The 27,838-nt window shown below is 35.2% G+C and overlaps 1 protein-coding gene across 8 annotated transcripts in view; it reads right to left on the bottom strand.

Annotated features, from left to right (window-relative positions):
* The window catches only part of CNTN4 (contactin 4), a 935,293-nt gene that overhangs the window by 783,392 nt on the left and 124,063 nt on the right, over nucleotides 1–27,838 (bottom strand). For 6 of the 8 annotated variants that reach the window (XM_032325555.1, XM_032325501.1, XM_032325492.1 and 3 more), the window contains one exon: nucleotides 18,751–18,791. The exons of the other annotated variants lie outside the window; for them this stretch is intronic. The gene's annotated coding sequence lies outside the window, so the exon portion shown is untranslated. The remainder of the gene's footprint in view (nucleotides 1–18,750; nucleotides 18,792–27,838) is intronic. 8 annotated transcript variants of the gene reach the window in all.

The following is a 27,838-nucleotide window of genomic DNA, read 5'->3' as shown; positions in this document are numbered from 1 at the left end:
CTGTGCAGATATAATTGAAAATGCTAAATTAATAAGAAATCTTGGCACATTATGATCAAACTAATTCCATTAAAGAGATTAGTAGTAGGAAGTTGTATTGTTTCAAGAAAATAATTTAAAGAAAAATTAGTGAGCAGAACTCTTCAGCAATGAATTTGTCAAAAAGAATAGATAATAGAAATTCTAGAATTATGGTATAAATCCCATAGCAGAATATTTGTTCTGTTTTGTTTTGTTTACTAAAATATTGTATTATCCATTTTTATTTTTTATCTCATTTCTCATAATACAGTAACAAATTATATAAAAAAATTTAAAGAAATAGAAATGGTTACTTCTATCTGAAATAAAGTTACTGCTCATTCAAATGGGCAGAAAAAAAAGTCAGCAGGAATCCAAGTAGTTTATAAACATATATTTTTATCCCCAGGGGTACAGGTCTGTGAATCACCAGGTTTACACACTTCACAGCACTCACCAAAGCACATACCCTCCCCAATGTCCATAATCCCACCCCCTTCTCCCAAACCCCCTCCCCCCAGCAACCCTCAGTTTGTTTTGTGAGATTAAGAGTCACTTATGGTTTGTCTCCCTCCCAATTCCATCTTGTTTCATTGATTCTTCTTCTACCCACTTAAGCCCCCATGTTGCATCACCACTTCCTCATATCAGGGAGATCATATGATAGTTGTCTTTCTCTGTTTGACTTATTTCGCTAAGCATGATACGCTCTAGTTCCATCCATGTTGTCGCAAATGGCAAGATTTCATTTCTTTTGATGGCTGCATAGTATTCCATTGTGTATATATACCACATCTTCTTGATCCATTCATCTGTTGATGGACATCTAGGTTCTTTCCATAGTTGGGCTATTGTGGACATTGCTGCTATAAACATTCGGGTGCACATGCCCCTTTGGATCACTATGTTTGTATCTTTAGGGTAAATACCCAGTAGTGCAATTGCTGGGTCATAGGGCAGTTCTATTTTCAACATTTTGAGGAACCTCCATGCTGTTTTCCAGAGTGGCTGCACCAGCTTGCATTCCCACCAACAGTGTAGGAGAGTTCCCCTTTCTCCGCATCCTCGCCAGCATCTGTCATTTCCTGACTTGTTGATTTTAGCCATTCTGACTGGTGTGAGGTGATATCTCATTGTGGTTTTGATTTGTATTTCCCTGATGCCGAGTGATATAGAGCACTTTTTCATGTGTCTGTGGGCCATCTGGATGTCTTCTTTGCAGAAATGTCTGTTCAGGAATCCAAGTAGTTTAAAAACACTTTTAAAAATACTGACCAGGGACGCCTGGGTGGCTCAGTTTGTTAAGTGGCTGCCTTCGGCTCAGGTCATGATCCCAGCGTCCTGGGATAGGGTACCACATCTGGCTCCTGGCTCAGCAGGGAGCCTGCTTCTCCCTCCCATTCTGCCTGCTGCTCTCCCTGCTTCTACTCTCCCTCTCTGTTAAATGAATAAATAAAACCTTTAAAAAATAAATAAATAAAAATAAAAATACTGACCAAAGACCAAACTCTTCAATAATCTTAGAACAACAATACAGTACAAAGTACACTAGAGATTTACGACTATCTATTTCCCTTGATTAACTTCAATTAAAACAAAGACTAGACTCTAGGAGTGGCCATTTAAAATGCTAAAAGTAAACATGCAAATATTAAATTTAGCAGTGTTCTTTTTCCCTTTGTGATTTGCATATTTTGTCTGCTATTCTTGTGTGAATATGATAGTCTCTAAAAGACAAGAAATAGGGGTGCCCGTGTGGCTCAGTCGGTTGAGCATTCAACTCTTGATTTTAGCTCAGGTCATGATCTGAGGGTGCTGAGATCAAGCCCCTTGTCAGGCTATGTTCTCAGCAGTATCTGCCTGAGATCTCTCTCTCCTTCTCCCTCTTTCCCTCCCTGTGTGCGCGCTCTCTCTCTCTCTCTCTCATAAATAAATAAAATCTAAAAAAAAAAAAAAATAAAGGACAAGACATAAATTTAAAATAAGCTCAATTGGCATAAAAAGCTAAAGACTAAATGTAGATAAAATACCCTGGCAAACAGAGAGTAATAAAAAAAAAAGTAATAAGTAGTTTTCAAGACAATCTTGGTTTTTAGTCTTTAGTCAGCAGTGTACTGACTTCAGAAAGAACTAAATATTCTGCAGCACTCTGGATGACATACCAATTGGAACACCAAATACTACTATCAAGCCAGGATGACTTAAAAAGGACTCAGCATTTAAGTCACCATACTTAAGCATTTTGGTCAAGTTTCCTAGTGCATTGGCTTTTAAATCATCAGTTCTATTAAAATCTATAGCTTACCCAGAAAAAAAAACAAAACATATTTTTATTCTAAGAGATAAGGGGTATAATCAAAATGATGGCCTATGATTTTAAAATTATTACAAGCAATATCATTTCGCGCCTAATGAATCTCTTCCAATCTTTTTTCTTTTCCTTTCTTATTTCATATAGGATACATCATCAATGGGAATGCAAGGAAATAAGGTTAAAGAAAAAAGTAGTTTCCATTGTTCTTAATAAAAATATTCTGGAAAATTTTGTAAACATACTTTAAAATATCAAAATGTCATGAATATTGAAGCAATAACAGTATCTCAAAAGAATACACAAAAAAATGTAATAGAGGTTAATTAAAGACGTAAATGTTTTGCTAAAGAGTCATTCAGAAATGAAGTCCATTTTATTTGAGTAGGATCCACACATTAAATTATGAGCAAGAACTTTAGCAACAATTTTTTTTTAACCATTCATGTAGGTTGGAGGAAAACATAAATAAAATTAGCTCATTAGAAACTGGTGGCTTTAATATCTATAATCTGTCCATTCATTAAATGTTATATAATAGCACCTATTATATGCAAGCAATATTCCAATTCCTATATACATGAATGTATAATATGAATAGAAATCATCACAGGTTACACTGCCACACATACACTGCTGACTGGATTTGGGTTAATAAACTTAAATCAGTGAAATTGTGTTTGATGTATTCACTTTCCAAACAGTTGTTTTTATTATATGAAATACACTGGACGAAAAAGAACATGTCAATTAGACAACTGGCCCAAATGGGAAAACAACATTTTTCTTTTTAATGTTTATCTTCATGGCACAGCTTTAATAAAACTATACCAACTTTATTTTTCAATGGGATCCATGGTATATAATATACAGAAAAATAGGGAACCTGTCTATAGAATATATTCTGAATCAAGAAAAATTACTAACTTTTAAAAATAGGACCACAGCTTTTTTTTTTTTGCCAGTATGTCACCCTAATTGAAGAGACTATGTTATATTTTATAAGTAGGGCTGAATATCCTTGCTGTCCATGAATATCAAATCCAAAAATGGCAATGATCCTATGAAGAAGTAGAAGGAAGGGTAAATTTATTCTTTCTTTTCATTTTATTACCAAATTCTCCTCAATGACTTTGATGACACAAAAACTTATTTTCTAAGGGATCATTAGTGATATAGCCCAATTTTACCTCTAAAAAAGAGCAAGAGTGTTCAAAATCAAATGGAAACACAAAAAGCAGATCTAAACAGATATTCTTTCATTTATCTGGTACCCCTTAATTTTGCTGTTATTGTTAACAAATACTTGGAGAATATAAGGTCAATGGGTTTTATTAGCATTCCTGGAGCAAATATTTAATATCCTAGATGGCCATGCTCAACTTCCCAAATGTTAATTGATGCCATTATAAATTGCTTGTGGCATATTCAAGGTGCACCAGGAAATTAATGACAGCTTATAGGACAGAGAATACATTTTAAAAACCGGCCAGGAGGACTGGCTTTTCATTAGTTTCTTTTGTATGGTAAGAAGTAAGGCATTCTTATTTGGAATTCTGAAAATACTCCTTTGATGAAACTGTAAATAGGTGACAATGCATTAGCATTATAAGCAGAACTTCTCTTCCTCAGATTTATGTGTAAAATATTCAAGTTCCTTTACTAAATATTCCTTTAAGGTAATCTCTTCCTCAATTAACTAGAACTAGAGCAAAATCAGTGACAGTTTCTATTCTAAATTACTAGGCATTATACTGAACATTCAATATTATGGTCTGTGTTTCCAATGATTGCAGTTTACTTTTGTCTTCATTCACAACTTTCTAAGATTTAAGAATTATACTGTAATAGATAAAATCTTTTAAAAAAAAAAGAATATATTTATTTATTTGACAGAGAGAGATCACAAGTAGGCAGAGAGGCAGGCAGAGAGAGAGAGAGAGAGAGGAAAGCAGGCTCTCTGCTGAGCAGAGAGCCCGATGTGGGACTCGATCCCAGGACCCTGAGATCATGACCTGAGCCGAAGGCAGCACTTAACCCACTGAGCCACCCAGACGCCCTGTAATAGATATATTCTTAGGGGGATAACATTTAGTATGTTTGAATATCATTATGCAGTGCAAAACAAATGAGCATACACATGGAGAGATACAATGCCAATTCCTTCACAATCAATAGTTTCCTTTATTTCCCACTATTATCACACAATCACCTTTCACTTTAGTGCTCTCAACCACCATAAATTCAAAGAAGTATATAATAATAAAGCATACAACCATAATAGAAACAAATATAAATATAATAAGTATATGATAATGGTAAGAGCAAGAATTAATGACAATTAACAATGATACTTTTCTGAAGAAGGCAGCATTCTGAGAATGCCCCAAGATCCCTGCCCTTTGGTATATATACACTAATACCCTCCTATTAATGAGTGTATGGCAGTTAATAGAATGGATTTCAAACCCATGGCTGGACTATTTTATATGACTCAAGAATAGATTTAGGCCTCTAATCAGTCAGTACTGAACTATTTGAAAAAGAGTTTCTCTTGGATGGTCTTGACCTAATCAGGTCAGATCTTAAACTCTCTCTATTCATAAAGGAAGAGGTTTGAAGTGACATAAATTACCCTGCTGACTGAACAAGTAAGGTGCTGTGTGTAAGGTACTTACAATGGGTACTGCATGGCAAGGACCTGAGGGTAGAGTTTGGCTGACAGTGAGCAAGGCAAGAGTCTAAGACCTCACTGCCACAACTGCAAGGAAATGAATATTGCCAATAATCTGAGGAAGTCTGGAAACAATTATTTCCCTAATTGAACCTCCAGATGAGAACACAGCCCACTGACACTTCAATCTTAGCATGATGAAACCCTGAGTGAATAACACAACTAAAATATGCTGACTCCTGGCCCATGGAATTTGTGAGATAAGAAATATGGGTTTTTTTTTTTTTATATTTCTATACCTCTGGTAATGTATCACACAGCAACAAAAATGCAATACAGGTGTACTATCATGTAATGAATATTTTATAAGGCTTTGCTAGGAATTGTGCTAAGTTTAATATTTATTGTTCCATTTAATCCTCAAATTCATAAGACAAAAGCTGTTATTAACCCCATTTTATAGATGATGAAGTAAGATTTACAGGGTAAATAACTTGTGTTATTCTCAGCTATGGTGAAATTTTAATATGATCTCGTTTAACTGCAGAGCTTATGTTCTGAAACACTCTATTCTACTCTCCCTGAAAGAAAGTACAATGAGGCCATGATCATAAAGTGTGAATCCCATTTTGTTATAAATCAGCTATGCCTTTAATGGGAAACACTGACTCTCCCTTCTCATCCCTGGTCTAAAGCCCTTTCAAATCTGAGATTCATGAAATTAAATACTTTCATTTTTTAACTGGTCACATAGTAATGAATGTAGTTTTATATTTAAAAAGTTAAGTGATAAGAGCCAAATAAGTGAGCCATGTTCTCTCTATGAAACCCAAAACCTATGTTCAAAACAACATTTTTTTGTTTTGGGGTGATGTGTATCTCCGGAAAGGGATTAGGAGACACTAAGAGATACTTATTTTAAAATCTATTTCAGGCACACAGCCCAGCTAAAGCAGAAATTGAAAATTATTCAAAATCCCTCTGCAGGGATCTTAAAAAGAATAAAATATCTAAAAGTGGGGCTCTATAACAACACTTATTATATAGGGGATAAGGTGTAAGTATATTCCTGGGTTCTTCTAAAGAAAGTGTCCATGGCAAGAGGTACCAGTACCTCTTGTACAGTACCAGTACCTCAGCTCACAGTACTGTGAGCGGAAACCAAAACCACAGTATGGTAAGACAAACTTTTCCCCCTCTGTGACTTTCAAGGTCTCAGACTTCCATTCCATTTCTTTCCAATTCAATGAGTCTCATTTGCATGTTCTTCTACAACCTTCTTCTCCCTCCATTCAATTATTTGCCCAATCTATGCAGTTCCAACTGCTTTTGTCACTAGGGTCTTATTAACCTGAATAAGGTCTGACCTTGCCCCTGTGAATGAACTAGGGCCTTTTGCATAACCCCTAACAGTTCTACAAGAAAAGATAAATGAGGCTATTTCACCTATCTGCTGTCTTTCATAAGCACTAACTTAGCTGAAGAACAAAATATTTGTCATGCAATGACATATAATTGGTGCCTTATCTCATTTCAGAGGTCTTTCCATGAGACCTGATATGACTATACCAAACTCCTTATGTGAAGTCCTCTCTGGATGTGATAGCACATGCTTGCCTCCAATGATTCAACTTTTTATTTTTCACAGCATTCCTTCTCCCCCTGACTAAACAGTTTAGTTTCTCTAAGTAGTGATAGTGACAGCAGCAACATATATCTTGGTTATTGAAGGCATTCTACAGTTTTTTTAAGGTAGTTTATTCAACACAGCAGATGATTCCACTCTCATAACCTAGCTAGTAGCTTCAGTCTCATTAGAAAACTTCCTATGTATTTGGAAGTCCAAGGGAATACCTTCAACATGCTCATGTTAGCTCTTTACATTTATAACCTGATTTCTCCATTACAACAAATCCTCCTCCTAAAGTTCAGCTGAATTTCACCACATCAAGACAACACAAACAGGCTACAATATGCTTCTTTATGTTGTCAGAAGGCTATGTCTGCCACTTTAACAGGCTTTTCCTTTTACAAATCCACCAAGTGGCTATTTTCCATGTTAACCTAAGACAGTGCGCAAGCTCATCATCCAAACTTCCAGATATGATGAATGACTGAGACAAAAAACACATTTGTTAAGGAAGCAGCCCATATAAAGCTTGTAAAGCTTTGATTGATCATGTTTACGCAGTGGATACAAATGTTATTGGCCTTTAAAAAATATTGGGGTTGGTGGGGGGAGTTATGTATTGTTTTCCTCTCCTTTCTGAAAACGGCTTTTTTTAGACCAGTGTGTGCTTGGGTTTACACAATGGAATGGTATGGAATAGTGGTTAACCAGTAATTTTCTATAAACAAAATTGATTCCCTTTCTCTAGTACATGATGAGATATAAAATGGTTCACCTAAGAGCAAGCCCTGAATATTCTGTTTTCTTTTTAGGGATGGTTTTTGTTTGTATTTTTTGTGTAACACAAACAAAAGCAATTTAAGTTAATAAGGCAAAAAGCTTGATTTTGGCTCTGGAGCCCAACATTAATAAGCTTTTAAAAATATTTTGAACACTTTATTTAAAGTATAAAATAAAGATTAATTCATTCAGCTAATCATTCAATAATTACTAATTGCATACCTAATATGGGACAGAACTTTTATAGATTCTCAGTTTATAGCACTGAACAAACAAGTCTCTGCTCTCACGTAGTTTACTCTAGATGGGGAGAGAGACAATAAGAAATGAATACATAACACATCAGGGAATGCATACTGCCACGTGGAAATGAGAAAAAGCAGAGGAGCTACGTAGGGAGACCCTTCAAGAGATGAAGATCAAGTAAGACTGCTCTGAGGAGACGACATCTGAGCAGAGATCCAAGGCAGTAAGGGATCCAGCCAAGCAGGCATCATTTGGGTACCCTCAAAGCAACCCAAATGAGGGAACCAATGAATAAATAAGTCTTGAGTGGATTGAAAAGGACAATAAATATCAATATATGTGAACAATTTTGGAAGACTTTAGTGACCTGCTATTATCTTATCTTCTAAATACCACATTTTCTACCATTTCTCTGTCTAGACATGGGTCACTATTTGTTCGCCAAAACACAATTCACCATGAGATGACACTGTGAAGCCCAGAATAACTTGTGTCACTCAAGTAATACATATAGACCAACATATAATCATCTGCGCCATAGCTCAGTTTTAGAGCCATTTTATCATAGAGAATACAGTCCTTAGCAATTTCCTTTTTAATCAAAAAAGATACCTAATATGACAAGAAATCCCCAACCCAGACTACAACATCAGCCAAAGTAGAAAAATAGCAATTTCCCCTGCAAAACTGATTTCAAAACTATCATCATCCGTCATCATCATCATCAATCACAGGAGGCAGCTGCTTTGGCAGCATTATTTTAAGTCCATATTTAACTAGATGACAACTTAACCTTCTTAGGGAAGCAGAGTAATCTCTCCTTACAACCTCAACCAAGTACAGGAAAGTATATTTGCTCTAATGTAGAAATTGGCTTTCATCTGATTTCATAAACACGCAATGGCATTTGATGATTTAATAGGTACTTGGATTTTTCTTTTGAACATTCAACACTCTATCAAAGCTGGTGAAGACGGCACAACTCAAAGATTATTGAGGTTACATTAGCAAGAACTTATCAACAGAACTGACTATATGAGGGCCAAGTAGAAAGGCATCCATGCAATTCTACCTTGTAGAAAAAGAAGAGACCTGTGACTACATATATAGAACACAATGTACTTATGTGTTACACACAATAGATACATTACTTTCCACATTGCATGCTGTATTCTCCATGTACTGTACACATCCATGCTCCAAGCCATATCTTCCTATCTGTATTTGCACTAATTACTAATTACTTAGTGACCATCATCACCATCTCCATATATGCATATCCTAACCATAAACACTGAACAAATTCAATGCCAACCTCTTCCAAAAATTTCTCCTAGATTCCCAGAGAGAAGTAATTTTTGCCATTTCTGAACTCCCCATCAGACTTCACCTATACATCTTCTGGGTACTCATATTCTATCTTGCATTATAGGTATTTGCATCCATCATACCCCTTCTCCTGTAAATGGAAAAACAAGTTCACAATTATAATAACAGCTTATTTTTATTTACTAAAATAGTATTTACAGGGGCACCTGGGTGGCTCAGTGGGTTAAAGCCTCTGCCTTCAGCTTGGGTCATGATCTCAGGGTCCTGGGATCGAGCCCACATCGATAATGAGGGTTGAATACTTGTTACCTGAATGAATAAATGAACAAAATGGGATGGAAGAGACACGTAATATAGTTCACTGTGGACAAGTAAAAGATAATGCTTTTCTCAAAAATAAGGGCAAATCAAAGGTTCTGAGGTTTCTAGATGCATTATTCTTAAAACCTTTATGGTTTTACATGTAGAAACTTTTTTTTTTTTTTAAGATTTTATTTATTTGACAGACAGAAATCACAGGTAGGCAGAGAAGCAGGCAGAGAGAGAGAAGGAAGCAGGCTCCTGCTGATCAGAGAGCCCGATGCAGGGCTCAATCCCAGGACCCTGTGAGTCGAAGGCAGAGGCTTTAACCCACTGAGCCACCCAGGTGCCCCATACACGTAGAAACTTTTACATTGTTCAAAATATTATCTGATAAATAATCATTGCTACAAACATGTCTCATGATCTACATTCCAAAAGACTATGTAATAAAAACGATGACTATATAGTGGTTTGCCCACAGGAAAATACTGGAAACACAAGTAAAAGCACTTTAGTAATTCAGGATATTTAATGTTTAATGTTTAACTATGAAAAGATTTGAACAGCCTATTATAATGTTTAATTAAAAATACTCTGAAGTTGGGGCGCTTGGGTGGCTCAGTGGGTTAAAACCTCTGCCTTCGGCTCAGGTCATGATCCCAGTGTCCTGGGATCGAGCCCCGCATTGGGCTCTTTGCTCAGCAGGGAGCCTGCTTTCTCCTCTCTCTCTGCCTGCCTCTCTGCCTACTTGTGATCTCTGTCTGTCAAATAAATAAATAAAATCTTTAAAAAAAATATTCTGAAGTCAAATTGAGAAATACTTTGTATATTTATCTTCTATAATATGTATATGTTTCCATATTAAATACAAGGCTAAGTCCTATAACTGAAAAGCTGTTGTTGCAGGGGTGCCTGGGTGGCTTAGTCAGTTAAGTGTCTGACTCATGGTTTTTGCTCAGGTCATGATTGCAGGGTCTTGAGATTAAGCCCCGCATTGGGCTCCCCCTCAAGAGTCTGCTTGAGATTCTTTCCCTCTCCTCCTCCTCCCCACTTAGCATGTGCAAGTGCACTCTTTTCTCTTTCTCCAAAATAAATCTTTAAAAAACAACAATAACACCTTTTGTTGCAGATAAAACTGTTCACATAACTCTAAGGATAGAACCGCTCCCCCCTTTTCCTTTGGTAACCATATTCCATATAATATATTTTGGGAGTTTCTGGCTTAACAGAAGATAAAACCATAATCATTTATTAGAAAGGAAATGAGACTGGGAGAATCCAGTTGATTTGTGATTTGTTAATTGATTTGTGATCTTTTAAAAAAAATTTTTTAAAAAAAGATTTTATTTGGGACGCCTGGGTGGCTCAGTTGGTTAAGCGGCTGCCTTCGGCTCAGGTCATGATCCCAGCGTCCTGGGATCGAGTCCCACATCGGGCTCCTTGCTTGGCAGGGAGCCTGCTTCTCCCTCTGCCTCTGCCTGTGCTTGCTCTCGCTTCTCTCTCTATGACAAATAAATAAATAAAAAAAAAATCTTAAAAAAAAAAAAAAGATTTTATTTATTTGACAGAGAGATAGCAAGAGAGGGAACACAAGCAGGGGGAGTGGGAGAGGGAGCCCAATGTGGGGCTTGATCCCAGGACCCTGGGATCATGACCTGAGCTGAAGGCAGATGCTTAAAGACTGACCCACTCAGGTACCCTTTTTTGTGATCCTAAGCTGCCACTTTCAGAAATAAAACCTTGGGCAAAATAGATACATTGATGCAGTAACTTAACTTTCTGAGTAGCTTATTTGTGCGAGGTACATTCTGGGTATATGATGAGTAAGACAGGCAGGTTGGGGAATATCACAATTGATAGGTTTCCAGGTGATGATTCATATTTACAGAAAAAGGCAATAACAGTGTGTACACTGAGCATCATTCTTCTGCTGTAATTAATTTCCCAAAATCTCTTACTGCATGGAATCTCTTGTAACTATTCTTCATAACTAGAGACTTTGAAGAAGACTAAAGAAAATAATTAGGAATTTTAACAATGTACTATATATATTTAAAACTGCTACCATTTTAATTTAAAACAATAAAAGTAGATGCATGTATTTTCTCATAGACAAATAACTGCATAGTGAAAAATTCTAAGTTCAACCTAATATTTCATTTTATTATTTGAGTATCATTGGTTCTGTGTCATGAAAAATGATATACCTTTCAGCTACCTTTAACAAGGTATCCTATCATAAATCATAAACTGTCTAGCATTGCTGAAGTTTGCATATTTTTTTGTGAATCAGTATTTTTACCCCAAGAGTAAATAGTTGCTTTTTGAGAATTATCCTCTTTCTACGACCCCTTCCTCCAACTTCACTAGCACAAGACCGACATAATGGATGCGTGTGTGTTTGTATAAACATGGGTGTTCACTCGTTCTCCTTTACACACACACTCTTACATGAACATCTTGCTAGATGTTAATTTTTTTAGGATATTACTGGTTGTAACTATTTTCCTCAGGTACAGATGGGATTCTTAACCTAAAACTCTGCCAGAATTCTGTTTAATAACAGCTTTGATCTATTTTCTTTCCATTTACCCTACAATTTAATTTGTACTCTGCTTATCTTGGACATTCTTATCTTGCAACCACCTTTTCTTTCCCAAATTTTTGACAATTCTGTGGCTGAGATAGAGTATGGTGCCATAATCATGCAATCATTTACTTATTCATTAAAAAAATTGTCATCAAGGCAATGTGCTGGCTCTTGTGGGAATAATAATGAAGGGATTTTATAATATCCCTTCTCCTGAAAGGAAACTTTTAATGGGGCTTTTTTTGGCCATTGTACTTAAACATTTCTTTCTTTCTTTCTTTTCTTTTCATTTCTTTTTTTTTTTTTTTTTTAAATGATAGAACTGCTATCTTTGACATTTGCTTTAAGTGGCTTCCAAATAGCTATTTTGGTTCTGGGTCTTAGCTATGATAAGAATGATGGAAGGAACATTTTAAACTGAGGATACTGGTTTGAAGTTAAAGTATAATTATTATAGACAATGTTCATCAATTCAGCACATGTCTTTGTACCAGTGTAATATGTAAATACTATTTTATTTTATTTTAAAGATTTTATTTAACCATTTGACAGAGATCACAAGTACACAGAGAGGCAGGCAGAGAGAGAGGAGGAAGCAGGCTCCCTGCTGAGCAAAGAGCCCAATGCGGGGCTCGATCCCAGGACACTGGGATCATGACCTCAGCCGAAGGCAGAGGTTTTAACCCACTAAGCCACCCAAGCGCCCCAACTTCAGAGTATTTTTAATTAAACATTATAATAGGCTGTTCAAATCTTTTCATAGTTAAACATTAAACATTAAATATCCTGAATTACTAAAGTGCTTTTACTTGTGTTTCCAGTATTTTCCTGTGGGCAAACCACTATATAGTCATCGTTTTTATTACATAGTCTTTTGGAATGTAGATCATGAGACATGTTTGTAGCAATGATTATTTATCAGATAATATTTTGAACAATGTAAAAGTTTCTACGTGTATGGGGCACCTGGGTGGCTCAGTGGGTTAAAGCCTCTGCCTTCGACTCACAGGGTCCTGGGATTGAGCTCCACATCGGGCTCTCTGATCAGCAGGGAGCCTGCTTCCTTCTCTCTCTCTCTACCTGCTTCTCTGCCTACTTGTGATTTCTGTCTGTCAAATAAATAAAATCTTTAAAAAAAAAAAAAAGTTTCCATAAAGGTTTTAAGAATAATGCATCTAGAAACCTCAGAACCTCTGATTTGCCCTTATTTTTGAGAAAAGCATTATCTTTTACTTGTCCACAGTGAACTATATTACGTGTCTCTTCCATCCCATTTTGTTCATTTATTCATTCAGGTAACAAGATTTCAACCCTCATTATCCCTCATGCATGGGTCTGGAAACTGATCATATAAAGACGAATGTAAAGGTTCCTGTTCTAACAGAGCCCTTATCTCATTTTAAAAAGAAAAACATAATAACGATAATAATCCACACAGTGGTTGGTGACTTAAGAAAGAGATGCTCACAGTTATCAAGTAAGAACAACACTGCCTTGGAGAGTCAGAGAAAGCTTCCAAGGGGGAGGCCCTTAAAAAGGTAGGCTTTAACAGAAAGAGCTATTTTTAAAATGAGTTTACCAGGTTTAAGAGGACAGCAGATAGAGGTCAGTAACATGTCTGAAGAAGAATATTTGCCAAGGTATGCCAGTAAAGAAATTCAGAAGCTTAGGGTATTTGAGGTGATGAGGTACAAAGTAGATTGTGGCCAATGTGGTCAGGATCCTACATACCAAACTAAGGAATTTAGCTGAAATACTATAAGAGGAAAAGGTTACAGATCAAAGCCATCAAAATTTCCATCTTTGGTTTCCAAATTACTACTGTTCTTGTGAATGTCAATGTGAGCAGACTTGGACTGACTTGTTGCATATGGAGAGCATTTTTAAAGGAAATTTCACCAGTTCCTCTGCTGTTGGTCCCCTGTGAGTTTATGAGGACCTGAAAAAGCAGTGAGTGATTTTATGATTATAATTAGTGTCTGTATAATGTTTACTTTTCCAATGCTTACTACAGAAGAAAGAGTAACATATCTAGGTTTTCTTCTTTACCCATACCTTATAATCATACTATAGAACAGGAAGGTTCAAGGATTATTTTCCCCCTACCAATTTAAATAATGTATGCTATGGTATGAGGGTATGTACTTTGAACCTATAATCTGCCTTGAATTACTGCCTTGAATACTGAATTACTAAATTGGTGTTACAAAGAATCTCTGCTCTAAGTTCAACTTTTTCAGCAACCCTTCCCAATTAACATTTCCCATCTTGAATTTTTCCACCAATCTCAAGTATTAAGCAAATGCTTTAGAGATTTCCTTTTTTATTATTTTCTTCCATTTTTTGGCCTGAGCTCTACCTTCCTGGTCAAAAACCAACTTCCTAAAATTAAAAGAGGAAACGTGATCCTAAAGAGAATAGAATAAAGAGTGTATGTCATGTATATTTTTGCCCTCAGAACCTAGCATAAAGCCCAATGTATGCTAAGCACTCATGAGTATTACATGGATGGATACATGGATGAATGAATAGGCAAGTAATGAAGTAAGAGGAAGGAAGAAATGGCGAGGATAAAGGAAAATGTAGCCAGAAAAGGAGAGGAGAAGAAAGGAAAGGGAAGAAGAAAAGAAAGTAAAATAGAAATGGAAAGTAGAGCAGAAAGAAGAATACTGTTGTATCAGTGATTTTACCTGCATTAGTCAGGACGCTGAACTGCAAATAACAAAGACCCTAGTTAGTATAGCTTATATAACAGGGTAATTGATTGGGTCCTATAGCTCCTTATTACCCTTGGATATAGCTCAAGATTGAAGGAAAAATTGTACAAAGTAGCAGCTGAGTTCACAGAAGTGGAGACACTGTTTCAGGACTCTCCCTGCTCCCTGGTCAATTTTGTCTGGGTATCTTGGCTTAGCCTAACTGTATGGACATTAGTCACCTTCTTCTCTAGAGACTATCTCACTCTTAATGTTCCTACTCTGATGATATTTTTAGGGTATAGGTCTATTCTATCTTGAATTCCTTTGTCCAGAGGATTAGGAACTGTGAAATTGATGCAACTTGGGACCCTAATCCAAGAATTTTGATCAAAATAGCTATATCTATTTTAAAAGGCATACAGTTTTAAATTAGGACACTGCTTTCTAATAATTTATTTCTAAATTATGCTAAAAGATCACAGACATTAAATACTAATCCAAGAATTTTGATCAAAATAGCTATATCTATTTTAAAAGGCATACAGTTTTAAATTAGGACACTGCTTTCTAATAATTTATTTCTAAATTATGCTAAAAGATCACAGACATTAAATACTAACTTAACATTTAATAAAAGAACAGTTAGACTGCATAATCAGGCTTTAAATAGTATTAGCTGATAACAAATAAACTTGGCCAATTCTGGATAATGTCAACTTCTGTTCCACCAACTTCATGGCAGGACATGAAGATAAAAAATGATGAAGTATAATACATACAGTAAGCTCTATAAAACTACAGTTGTCATTATAGTTCTCATTTCAGCTGTTATTAATATTAAAGAGATGTTAAGAAGCTGAACAGGAAGGGTCAAAGAAAGTATCTCCTGCCTTGTAATTCCTATCAAAGATATCCTCCTGGCTCTTGGATAAAATAATTATTACATGTTGAATTCCTTAGATAATCATTCTTCCCAGCACCAATACACTTTTTCATGGTCTCTAGCCCCAAACCTCACACCATGCATGCAGATGCAGAGATTCTTACTTTTCTAGTATTTTTCATCAATGAGGAACTATGTTCAAAGTTAAATAAATGATGATGTGAGATGATTTTTTCCAATGGGGCAGAAAACAAGGAATAAGTGAGATGAACATCAAGAATATTTGTTAGTCACAAGGGACCATGCTTTAGATGAGCTACAAAAGAAGGAACAAGTTGACAGCAATGACCTTGAGCAGGAGTTTTGACTGTAGGGCACTATGAAAAAGGCAACCCTCAAACTAGACATTGCAAGTTAAGTACAACTTTGAAATGTAAGGACTGGAAGAAAAGAGTATCTCTGACAAAGGAAACAGAATAAAAGGCAGAAAGGTAGGATCAGATATTGGGTACAACAGCAAATGATAAGTAGCAGGAGAATCAGTAACACAAGATAAAAAAGTAATTGTGGGAACATTCTCAATGTCAGCATTATAACTATCTTCCTAATCCCTGCTATATTCAGCAATAACATAGAAATAAAAATGTAATTAATTTAGTAGAATTACAGTATTTACAACTTTTCTAATTAGTATTATAATGGCCTCTGAAAATAAGCACAGCTATGTTATTTACATGTTCATATAATTTCAACACACAAAGAATATTCACTAATTGTTAATTTTTAAACATTTCCCTTAAAATGTGCTTATGCTGACTTATATTCTTTTGAAGGGAAATACACATTTACATACTGTCTTTGTCAAGGCCATGCTGAAAACCACCCTGGGCCATAAAAAGATATTTTTACTAACAGCATATAATCAAACATGCACTTGATTCGTCATTAAAACTTACTATAACTATTCAATAGCTATGTAGCAATTGCAATGAAAACAATAAAGTTGATTTGAAACTATAATGCCTGTGATTTGTCTCATAAAATACAGAAAAGAATTCCTGTAAAAGAAATAATATATGCAAAGAACACGTTATTCCCATTTGATTTACAAATGTTTAAAATATAGTTTTAATATCTGGCACTCATGATAATTACTTTTTTAAAACGAAGTTAGTGTCTTAATAAGCTTTGCTGCTTGTTGTTATCATTTTCACGGATTAGTTATATACATTCTTCTTTTTTTTGTTGTTGTTATATACATTCTTCTAAACAATGAGTAACTAATCTGGTATATGTAGGCCAATCCATATAAAATGGACACCATCTTACCGTTTTTCACCTACAAGACTAACTTTTTTTTTTTTGATTCACCTACTCAATTAAAATCATATAATAACAAAATTTCAGAGTGAGAAAAATGGCACAAGATACCTACGGAGTCCCTAACCTGGTTCTTAAAAATCCCCTCTACTGAAAAAGAGAGGTCATTTCATATCTGCATTTGTAATGTTTGTAATAAAGAGCTTAAAATATTATGTGAATGAATGGGAACACAAGGGAGTATTCAATGCAGAATAAGCCCGATATTCAAACGGATCTTTCACAGTATTTAGATACTTCCAGTATTTTTTTTTAATAAAAAAGAAATGCCTATCTCAAGCAAATATCTAACCTCACAATATAAAAGGTATCTGAACATTATTTAGTTTTTTAAATGACCAAATTAAAAGATATGAAGCCTTATATGTAGACTAAAAATATAATACGTTTATTTGATAACATTTTTTCATCTAAGTAGCTTGGAAGATTCAAGTGAATTATTCAAATCTAGAAAAGAAAACCACCAAGAAAATAGATATTTTAATGTTTTCCAGCCTGTAACCTATCCAGGAAGAGAGAAATCAGATAAAAGATAACCTTGAGCTAACAAGGTCATGAGGAATTCTTTCAAAGTTACTCAATCCTGAGTCTCCATGTCAGGTAGGACAAAAGGACACAGAGGGGAAGCCTGCCTTCTTAGATCTACCCAGACCCCAAAATTTAAGCAAACAAAACCACTGCTGATTAGCCAAAGAATCAATTGTACTTTTCTATTGTCCTATCCCAATAAGTAAATTTATCTTACACTGTAAAATATTAGTAACAGTTTTACCAATACAAAATTATTCACCTCTAAACTTTAGCTTTTTCAAATATGAAATAAAAATGTTTTAAGGAAGAAGTCATGTAAGAAATCATATATGATTTAGACAACTAAACCATACAAATAAACAGAGCTTAGGGAAATTGAATTGCTTAATATCCCACAGCTCCTGAAAGCAGTATTTGTCTCAAAACACTTGAGAATCACTGGCCCAAGGCTGTGATGGCCCAACATGGTAGGATACCATCTGCTTTTTTATAAGTTTGTCATCTTTGCTATGGGATTGGGTGGTTCATGTCTGTGTCCATGTATCTATGTGTAAGTTAGTCAGGCACTAATACAGTTAAGACTCAATTTTATATTTATCAATAGTCATTCTTAAATGGTCAGTAACCCTTTTTAAGTCTAAAGATCTTCCCCATAAATTAGTATTTTATATTTATTTGCAACTATAACCAGAATGTAAATTGCTAAAACAACAAGTTGATCATTCTCCAGTATATGATGTATATATTAAATTAGAAGGAGTAACAACAGAAAACTTTGTATAAAATATAAAGGTGTTAGCTTGAGAAACAAAAGCTCATTTTGAATTTTTTTACTGAAAACAGAGCCAGCTCATCACTAAAAATGACAACATATAAAATAATGTTTAGAGGGGTAAACTGGGTTTAAAAATGTACATGTTGGCAATAACTAGAATTTAACATAACAAAATAAAACTTGTATAAGAAAAACACCAAAGGTTTATAGCCAAATAAATATATCAGGGAAAACTAATAAACACTGTACGTACTATAATTATTTTCATAATATATTTAAAATAATTAGCTAACTTTCCTACTTTAAAAACTGAATTTTAAAACACTTTGGCAAATGAAGTTTAATAAAAAGATTTTATTTGTAAATGAATTTTTTGGGCTACACATTACATTTAAAATCATCTATTACCTTATAGTTTATCATAAAATCCATTGCTACTGCTTTCTGTATATATTATTTACATAAAAGAGCTAATTACTAATTCTATAACTTAAGGAAATGTGGTCCTTATCAATAGTCATAGTCTTTGTATAATTCATAAAACAATTTATATGCTACATAACACATACATATTTTTATTTAAAAAAATGGTACATACCCCCAAATATGTTATTCATCTCAACTTCAATTGCTCATCACCTACAAATAAAGAAATGGATTTTAGAATAAAACACAAACCTAGGCTTGTTTTGTGTGTGTGTGTGTGTGTGTGTGTGTGTGTGTGTGTGTGCGCGCGCGCGCGCGCGCCTGGTTAATGTAGTCAGTTGCATTCCAGTATTGCTGGTTTTAGAATGAAATATCTCAATGGCGGGGTGCCTAGGTGGCTCAGTTTGTTGTGTCCGATACTTGATTTCAGCTCAGGTCTCAATCTGAGGGTCACCGTCATGAGTTCAAGCCCCAGGATGGGAGCCTACCTCAAAAATAAACAAAACTGAAAAGCTGTCTGAATGGGAAGTCATGAAGTCATCCAGAAAAAGTATCTCAGTGAATTACAGAGGATCTGATTTTATCATCATATTCTTTACACTGTGTGTAAGTTACTCTGATGAGTAAGAAAATTGTCGTAAATCTAGTATGAAAGCCTGTAGACTGACCTATATTCAATACCTATAACAAAAGAGATATTACTAGTTCTTTATAGTAAGCATTTGATTTTCATATGAAAGTTAAAAATGGTCTTCATTTAAAATTAAGGAAAAATTTTCCTAAGATCATAAAGAGCAACAATTAATATTCATTCTTTATAAACTAAATAAAAACTCACTTCTCACCATTTCTTTAAATTCACTGATGATTTTCAGATCACAATTTACTTTTAAAAACCTGAAATCTAAATTTTTAAGTCTAGATAAATTGTTCAACAATTATAAAAATTTTATTTGTTTTTTTAAGTAATCTCTACACTGAACATGGGGCTCGAACTCATGACCCCAAGATTAAGAGTCACATGCTCTACTAACTGAGCCAGACATGCACCCCTACAAAATTTTAAATGGTGTGAGGTCTATCCAATATTTAAAAATGCCCCACTTTTCTTACCCTCAAAAATCTAACACTGAACCTTCCTAAATTTAAACTCCAAGACTTATTGATAATAGTTTGGGCTTAACAAAAATTTGTATTCACATTGTTTTATCTTCAAACGCTCCTTTCGGACCTCCACACCCATGCAGCCAATTGGCTACCTGACAAACTATTTGGATACTCTAAAGGGATGTCAAATTCAATGTCTCTGAGTACAAACACATAATTTCCTATACCGATTCTCCTCCCATTCTAAATGGTCAACTTCCAGTGTTGATAGTGAATGGCACCACAATAATTCACCAGCCAGAGAGGCAGAAGTCCCTCATGCCTTTCTCTCTCACCTCTTGTAAAAGTAATCAGCCACCACTAGGTCTAGACCACTCTACCTCATACAGTTATCTATTACCATCTCTCTTCTACCTACCATTATTTCATATCCGAAACAGCAGAACCTTCTCACTGCATTTACCCAACCCCCCCCCCATTTCAACCCTCTGAAGATGCTTCAGTGTCTTCTCATTAGTCATAAAAATGACCAAAGTTTTTAAATTGGTCGACAAATCCATCATCTACCCTTTGCCAAATATTCCCAGTATCTTCCACCTTTCTCTACCTTGCTCTCTGCACTCCAGATACACTGAAGTGTTTTCATTTCTTAAAATCTGTCATGTTCCTTCCTAGTTAAGGGTGTTTATACATATCATTTCATCTGGTATGTTCTCTCCCTTAACTCATTTCTATTCTTAGAACTCAGAACTCTCTCAGAACTTAGAACGTAGAACTTCTCTTAAAACTTAGAACTCTCATAACTATTCTTTCTGTAGATTCCCACTTAAAGTTCACCTTCTAAGAAAAATCTGACACTCTAAGTCATGTCCTCATAATATATTCTCACAGAAGAGTATTTGCTTCTTTAAAGCATTTATAACTGATTGTCTCTGTGACATAACTACATCCCTCACTGTAATGTAAACTAAATGAGGGTAGCATCTATGTTACATCTCTGGTGCCTAGCAGAGAGCCTGACATACAATAGATATTAATGAGTAAAATTAAAATGAGTAAGTGAATTTAAATGATAGTTTGCGGTATCTTTTTTTCTAAATGTTTTATTTATTAATTTGACAGAGGACACAGCAAGAGAGGGAACACAAGCAGGGGGAGTGGGAGAGGAAGGAGCAAGCTCCCCACTGAGCAGAGAGCCCAATGTGGGGTTCAATCCCAGGACTCTGGGATCATGACCTGAGCAGAAGACAGACGCTTAAGAACTAAGCCACCCAGGTGCTCCTGGTGTATCTTTTTTATGTTCCATTTGTACCAAGGCATGGTGATATAAATGGAACATAAAAATGTTGTATTCTTGAGGAAAATATTTAAAATTATTCCGGGGTTCCAAAACAAGGAAGTATGGAGGCCAATAACTATGCTTATAAACTGTTAATTGCTTTCTGAAGCCTGAAACAAAATTATTCCCCACATGTAATTCAATGAATAAAATTTAGAAGTGAAATATGTATAAAATAAAAGTTGTATTTCATGAATCCTTTCCATTTACAATATGCTTTCAGATAAATGTTTGACTTAATGTTCAAAGGAGAACACATATTGAGTATCTAGTGGTATTATCTCCAGTTATCAGATAAAAAAGTAGGGTAAGAGGTTTCATGTTTGGCCTGTGGTTGCATTGCTAATAAGCAGCAGAGTAAGACCTCTTATCTCTAACTCTTGTGTACTTCCTACTAAATTACAGAGCCTTGGCAGTGATCCAGATGATGTAAACCAGACAAGTTCTTCCAGTGAGACCATGTTGTAACTCTATGATGATTATGTTACCGCTACACTAAATTTTCATGATAACATATGCAATCTGTACTACTGCATAACTAAGGAAGCACTCACCCCTCAAAACTCAACTCTGCCAACCTGAACTTTCCAAACCCTTCTCCACTGAATTAAGGATTACCTCTGCATCTCCTATTGCAGTATTTCCTGTTCCATGTTTTATACCCGTTTAGAGCATCTCTGCTTTAACTCAACTGTATGTGCTGGGAGCAAGAGGGCTTTCATATATGTACTCCAGCACCTAAGGCGAGGTGTCTCTCACCATAGTTACTGAAACCCTGGGTGAGGAATGGGTATATGCAATAGTAAATAAATGAATTAGGCCAGGAACAAGCACAGCACTACATAGTCCTGTGACTTGTAAATCATCAATACTTAAAATCTAGTGAGACCACTATATTGAAATCTGGTTCTTAGTCAGCAGAATAACCATTAATCAAAATACATCATGTGTTTATAATAATATGGCAAAGCTCCTCTTACTGACAAGTTAAAGATCAAAGCAAATTGCATCAAGAGGAAACATTATTTTAAGAAGATAGAATGGATCAAACATTTATAAAAACCCTTAGAGGCATTAATACAAAAATGAGAAAATGATACACAATAGGATTTATTTACTCAAAATTTTGAGATATCTTTTCAGTATTTACTGTAGCATGTTGAAAAACAGAATGAGATACTCCCTTCCTATTCAGACATTAAGGGTTCTGTATTTGTGACCGCATCAACACTAACTTTTTATTTATTTATTTATTTATTTTAAGATATATTAGAGAGAGGAAGAGAGAGAGCAGAGGGAGAAGAAAGGGCAGAGGGAGAAAATTTCCAAGCAGAACCCCATGGAGCATGGAGACTGATGCAGGGCTATATCACATGACCCATGAAATCAGGACCCAAGAGACCAGGACCTGAGCCAATACCAAAGTTCAGACACTTAACCAACTGAGCCACCCAGGTACCCTAAAACTAAGTTCCATACTAGTTAGTTTAAAGTAAGCAGCTTTCAGGTTACCTCAGTACACATAATCCATTACACCTCGGTAAATATATAAATTGATAATGTTGGCATCATTAAATCTCATGCTATTCATAATAATCATTCATTCAAACTCTACTCAAAAGATAAGTGGAATGGAGACAAATAAATCTTTTGTTTCTGAAACATATAGACTTATGGGTCTTCTCAGCCACTTTGTTCTTCTCTTAGTTCTGAGCAAGTTGTAAGACAGCAGATCTTATCAGTATGACAGATAGGCTAAGATAAATGAAAACTCAATTTTTCCAAGCAACTATGGCCTTTTTCCCAAGCAAAAAATAAACTCAGAGCAATACTATTGAAGGCAAATGAATAGATCTTGTCAAAGCTTCAAGCAACAAGGAAGACAAGTATCTGGTCCCCTTTTAGCATAAACTTGAATCATTTCTGACTAAGGCAATACTGGAAATGCAATTGGATGAGTCTCTGACAGAGAAAGGTGCCACTGACTAAACAGAAGAAAAGGGAAATAGAGAAAAAAACGACAAGAGTAATATATTCTTTGTTAGGACGACATTCATGAAAAGAACAAGCTTCTTTCGGAGTAATTGATAAAGATTAAATTTCTTTATGACAAATGCAATCAACAATGCATCTGTCTTATGCTCAGGAAAATAATTTTATTTTATAAATTTATTTTATAACTTACTAACTCCAGGTATAATACCCGTTCCCATGAGCTCTGTAAAATGACATTTAATAAATTTTCTTATCAGATATATCAGCATAAATCCCTGTCAAAGATTCCTTGGTCCAGTGTCTGGAATAAAGGCATATTTCTGAGTAGTTCTGTGTAAGGAAAGAAATTCCACAAGCTGATGAAGTTTTTAAGTCTTGGACGGATGCAAAGAAAAGATCTCTTATAATACCTATGTACTATTGCTTTTCTTGCCAGATGATCAGGTTGTCATTTCAGAATCTAAAAGCTACCTGGAAAATTATCACCTAAAAACAAAGAAAGCTTATTATATAGCTCACAGAGCAAAGAATCCTATGGAATGGCTGGAACAGTGAAGTGTTGCCAACACTAATTTAATAAGGTGCGCTGTCCATGTGATTATCTTTGTTTTTCCACCTGTGCTGTGTATTTCACTTCTTGTTCAAACAGGCCATGGACAATTTTGAGAAAGAAGAATCACTAGGCTCAAATCAGGGAGTCCTAACTCTTCTAGGATCTTTCTTGGAAAAAGCACTTCCCTAGTGAGTTTTTTCATCTATGAAGTTAGAGGGGTGTGCTAGAAGACCTTCAAGTCTATGCATGAGAGAATAACTATGATTTCTAGGATGATTTTATCATACTGCTGCTCCATTAAAAGGTTTATTAGGGAGGACAGTGGAAACCCATAGAAAATCATCTCCAGATTCTCAACAATTTCCCAAGCCATCTATGCCTGTCCTCAATCACTGGAGATAATCCTCAAATGACATTATCCCAAAGTCAAGTATTTCATGAATTGTACATGCCTAGTTCACAAAAGCTTTCTATATAATAGCCAATGCATATAGCCATGAAAGAATGGAGAATAAAGCAAAAGCTTTTTAATCGACTATTTAAGAGGTTACGGAAAGGTCATGAGGTAAAGTTATGAGGTAGGTTTCCAGTCGAGAATGCCATCTACTGAGAATCAATATTCATATGATTTTATTGAATGAAGAGTCAACAGTGGATTTCAATCCTGGAGCAGTGAAGAATCTGGTATATAAAAATAAAAGCCCATCAATTCTGAGCATCCCTCCAGGGTTTTTGTGGGTATAAGTTTAATAACTGTCATGTCTCAGAAACAGTTCAGTCTAACCCCTATTTAACCTTAAAAATATAATAGTGGACAGATCTCCAGTCATGTATGGATGGTTTGAATGCTTGTAACAGGTTCTCCATAACCAACTTCTTAGGATGCAAACAGATCTCTATCAAAAGCTCTCAAACCACCTCAGAAAAAAATAAGACATTTTATAAAAATTATACTATATACCAAAGTGAAGAATCCTACATCTCTTCCTCAATTCTTCTTTTTAATTTCCACTGATAAAGCCATCTCATTTAAAACTTGCTAATCCTCTGGCAGGGCTGCTTTGAAGATGTGGAAGGTGATAAGGGCTATGAGAAGGGCTCAATTTTAATTATAAGAGAAAATACAACTGAGAAACAGAATATTTTAACACCTCATGTTGTCCATCTATTGTACTGGCAAAATGCAAAATATTTACACTGTGTTGGTAAGTACAAGGGATAAAAAAAATTCACATACCCACCATTTTTGGTGGGTGGATCCACTGGTACAAAATCTATAAAGGATTATTTATCAATATTTATGAAAAGTAAAAAAGCATTTTCTTTTTTACTCCTAAATATCTCTGTAAAAATTATATAGTCTAGGGTGCCTGGGTGGTTCAGTCAGTTAAACATCTGCTTTCAGCTCAGGTCATGATCTCAGGGTACTGGAATCGATCGAGTCCAGGATCGATCCAGCTGCCTGCTCAGCGGGAAGTCTGCTTCTCCCTCTCCCTCTGTCTGCCTCTCTCTTTCTCTCTGTGTCAAACGAATAAGTAAAACTTAAAGAAAATTATATAGTCTAGGAATATATAGTCATTGGGGCACTCTTTACTGGGAAGCAATTAAATAATGAAGATTAAATAAAATAATGGCTGTCAAGTATATAGAACAAAAAAGTATAAAAAAAAGTATAGAGTAGTTCATGTGATTTTTATTATTAGATGATATGATTTAATTTGAGACAAGTGTTGCTTTCATTATGTAAAAAGAAAAAAACCTATGTGTGTACTGTACAAATCTATACCTAGAACATAATTATTTAAATGCTCTGGTAAGCCTTGCCAACTAGAGAATTTTCTTTAGAGGAATGTATAATTTATAAATAATCATTTGTATTAATTTCCTAGGAAAATTTTGTTTTGAATTAATAAAGTCTAAAAGAGTAGAGAAAAAAACAAAAATCCTTATAATCTTAATCAAAATTAATATAATCCATTAGGACATGACTGAATGAGTTGAAGAGTAGTTTAAATTTTTTTCCAGCATTTTCTTCTCTTTCTGTAACTAAATTACATTCTAGCCATTATCACCCATTCATTTTAGGTGAGTGACAAAAAGAAAAAAAAAAAAATGTGAAGTGAAAGCACATTCATTTGACATTAACCCAAAGTAACCAATTTGCTTCTCATGAGCCTTGGCTGTTGCTGAGGTGCATTTGTTAAATTATAGCAGCAATTTTTCCTCAGGAATCTTCTAATTTTGTTCCAATCACTGGAGTCATGTTTATGTATTTCCTTGCACAGATATACTGCTTCCTCAGAGAACTCTTGAGAATAGAAATTCTTTATCAGATGATTGAATATCAAACAGTGAGATGACTAGCCAGTTAGGTTAAAAATATGAAAAGACATTTAAATTTAAACAAAGGAGATCATCCGAATGACAAATTATGGGCGATGTAGAGCAATGAATTAGGAGAATTTCTTCCCTTCCTTTTATTCTCAGAGCTTCCCCATACCTAAGAACTAAATCTCAGTCGGACTAGCCTGCTGATTAGAGCTGTGCTGTCCAGTAAAGTAGCCACAGTCCAGATGTGACTTCTGAGTACTTTGTCATGTAACTAGTAAAAACTGAAAATGTAGTGCAAACGGTCAGTGTAAAGGATCTCATTCATAACTGTTTTAATATTGGTACTTACTGATATGAGATCTTGCCCCTCAAAACAAGTGGCATTAACATTTAGTTTTATCTCAACCAAGAGCATCTGGAACAATTGTTTGTCATTCATCTAAATTGGAGCAGAAGTACCACACCCTTCCTGCCAATCACATCGCTGTGTACGATAGGCAGCAGCTCATTTGTCCAAACATAAGTCATACCTTGGATTATTCCACAATAATTCTTTTTCAAGGGATGCCTGGGTGGCTCAGTCTGTTAAGCATCTGCCTTCAGCTCAAGTTATGATCCCAGGGTCCTGGGATGGAGCATCAGGCTTCCTGCTCAGCAGGGAGACTGCTTCTCTTTCTTTCTCTCTCTGCCCCTCCCTACTGCTCTTTCACCTTCCCCCTCAAATAAGTCAATATTTTTTAAAAATAATTCTTTTCAAATCAAGTAAGTAACATATGAATCTCTCAAAAATCCTAACAATTTTAATAGTACCAGAATTAAAAGTAAACAATCTTTAGATTGAAAACAGATTCAAATTCAATGATGGTGATTTCCTCATAACAATTCTATCATATACTCACATTCATTCATCAAATATTGACAGTGTGCTCTATAATACAGCAAAGTGGACAAGATCACAAGCTTTTGAATTACAGACACTAGAGTGTTAAATTTTGGCCCCACTGAGTGTTTTATGTGGCCCTGCCAACCCTGTAATATTGGAATCAATTATTAAAACTAGCAGGATTTTTTGGACAATTAAATGACATATAATTTAAAAAATTAACTCTGAGCACATGGTACTTAATAAATTTTAGCTAAAATGTAATATTTATTATTATTTATTGTTCTAGGCACTGAAGACACTAAAGACACAGGCTCTGCCCTCAAGGCATTATCTACACTATCATCTATGAGCTGTAGCTAAGGAAGTCTAAAGAGTAATTATTTTCCAGTATCCAGGAAGCTATATGGATCTTACAGGCTGTTATCCTAATATTTAGCCCTGTGTAATTACAGTCTTGATCCTCTGAAGGATCCATTCAAGAAGCCTAAGGATTTTTGCAAACTAATATAGAGTTTACCTAATAGGTTTCATTTAATCAGTCTTGTCATACTGAATTTCAGAAAGCTCTTGAGGAAACAGTGGTTACCTCTTCCAGCAGGCTTAAAGTTAGCCTAAGTACTCTGTCAAATGGATTTCCTCTTAAACCACTTTTTAATAACACACAAAACCACCATCATCACAAACTAACGTAATAATCATTTACCATGATCCTCTGGTTCAGTCAGAGAGGTGAGAGACAAATAATAATAAAACCTCAATACCTTCTTGCACCTTCCAGAAACTTGCCTCAATAAGCTCTTACCATGAGCACCCATCAGCTTTGCCAATTTATTTTCTTCCTACAATAATTCACAGAATAGTAACAGTTTTTTTTTTAAAGATTTTATTTATTTATTTGATAGAAATAGACACAGTGAGAGAGGGAACACAAGCAGAGGGATTGGGAAAGGGAGAAGCAAGCTTCCTGCTGAGCAGGGAGCCCGATGCGGGGCTCGATCCCAGAACCCTGGGATCATGACCTGAGCCGAAGGCAGAGGCTTAACGACTAA

Source organism: Mustela erminea, chromosome 1 (assembly GCF_009829155.1).
Source record: "Mustela erminea isolate mMusErm1 chromosome 1, mMusErm1.Pri, whole genome shotgun sequence".
NCBI classification, from domain to species: Eukaryota; Metazoa; Chordata; class Mammalia; order Carnivora; family Mustelidae; genus Mustela; species Mustela erminea.
Note: the sequence above shows the minus strand (reverse complement) of the source record. Positions and strands in the feature narration are given on the sequence as shown.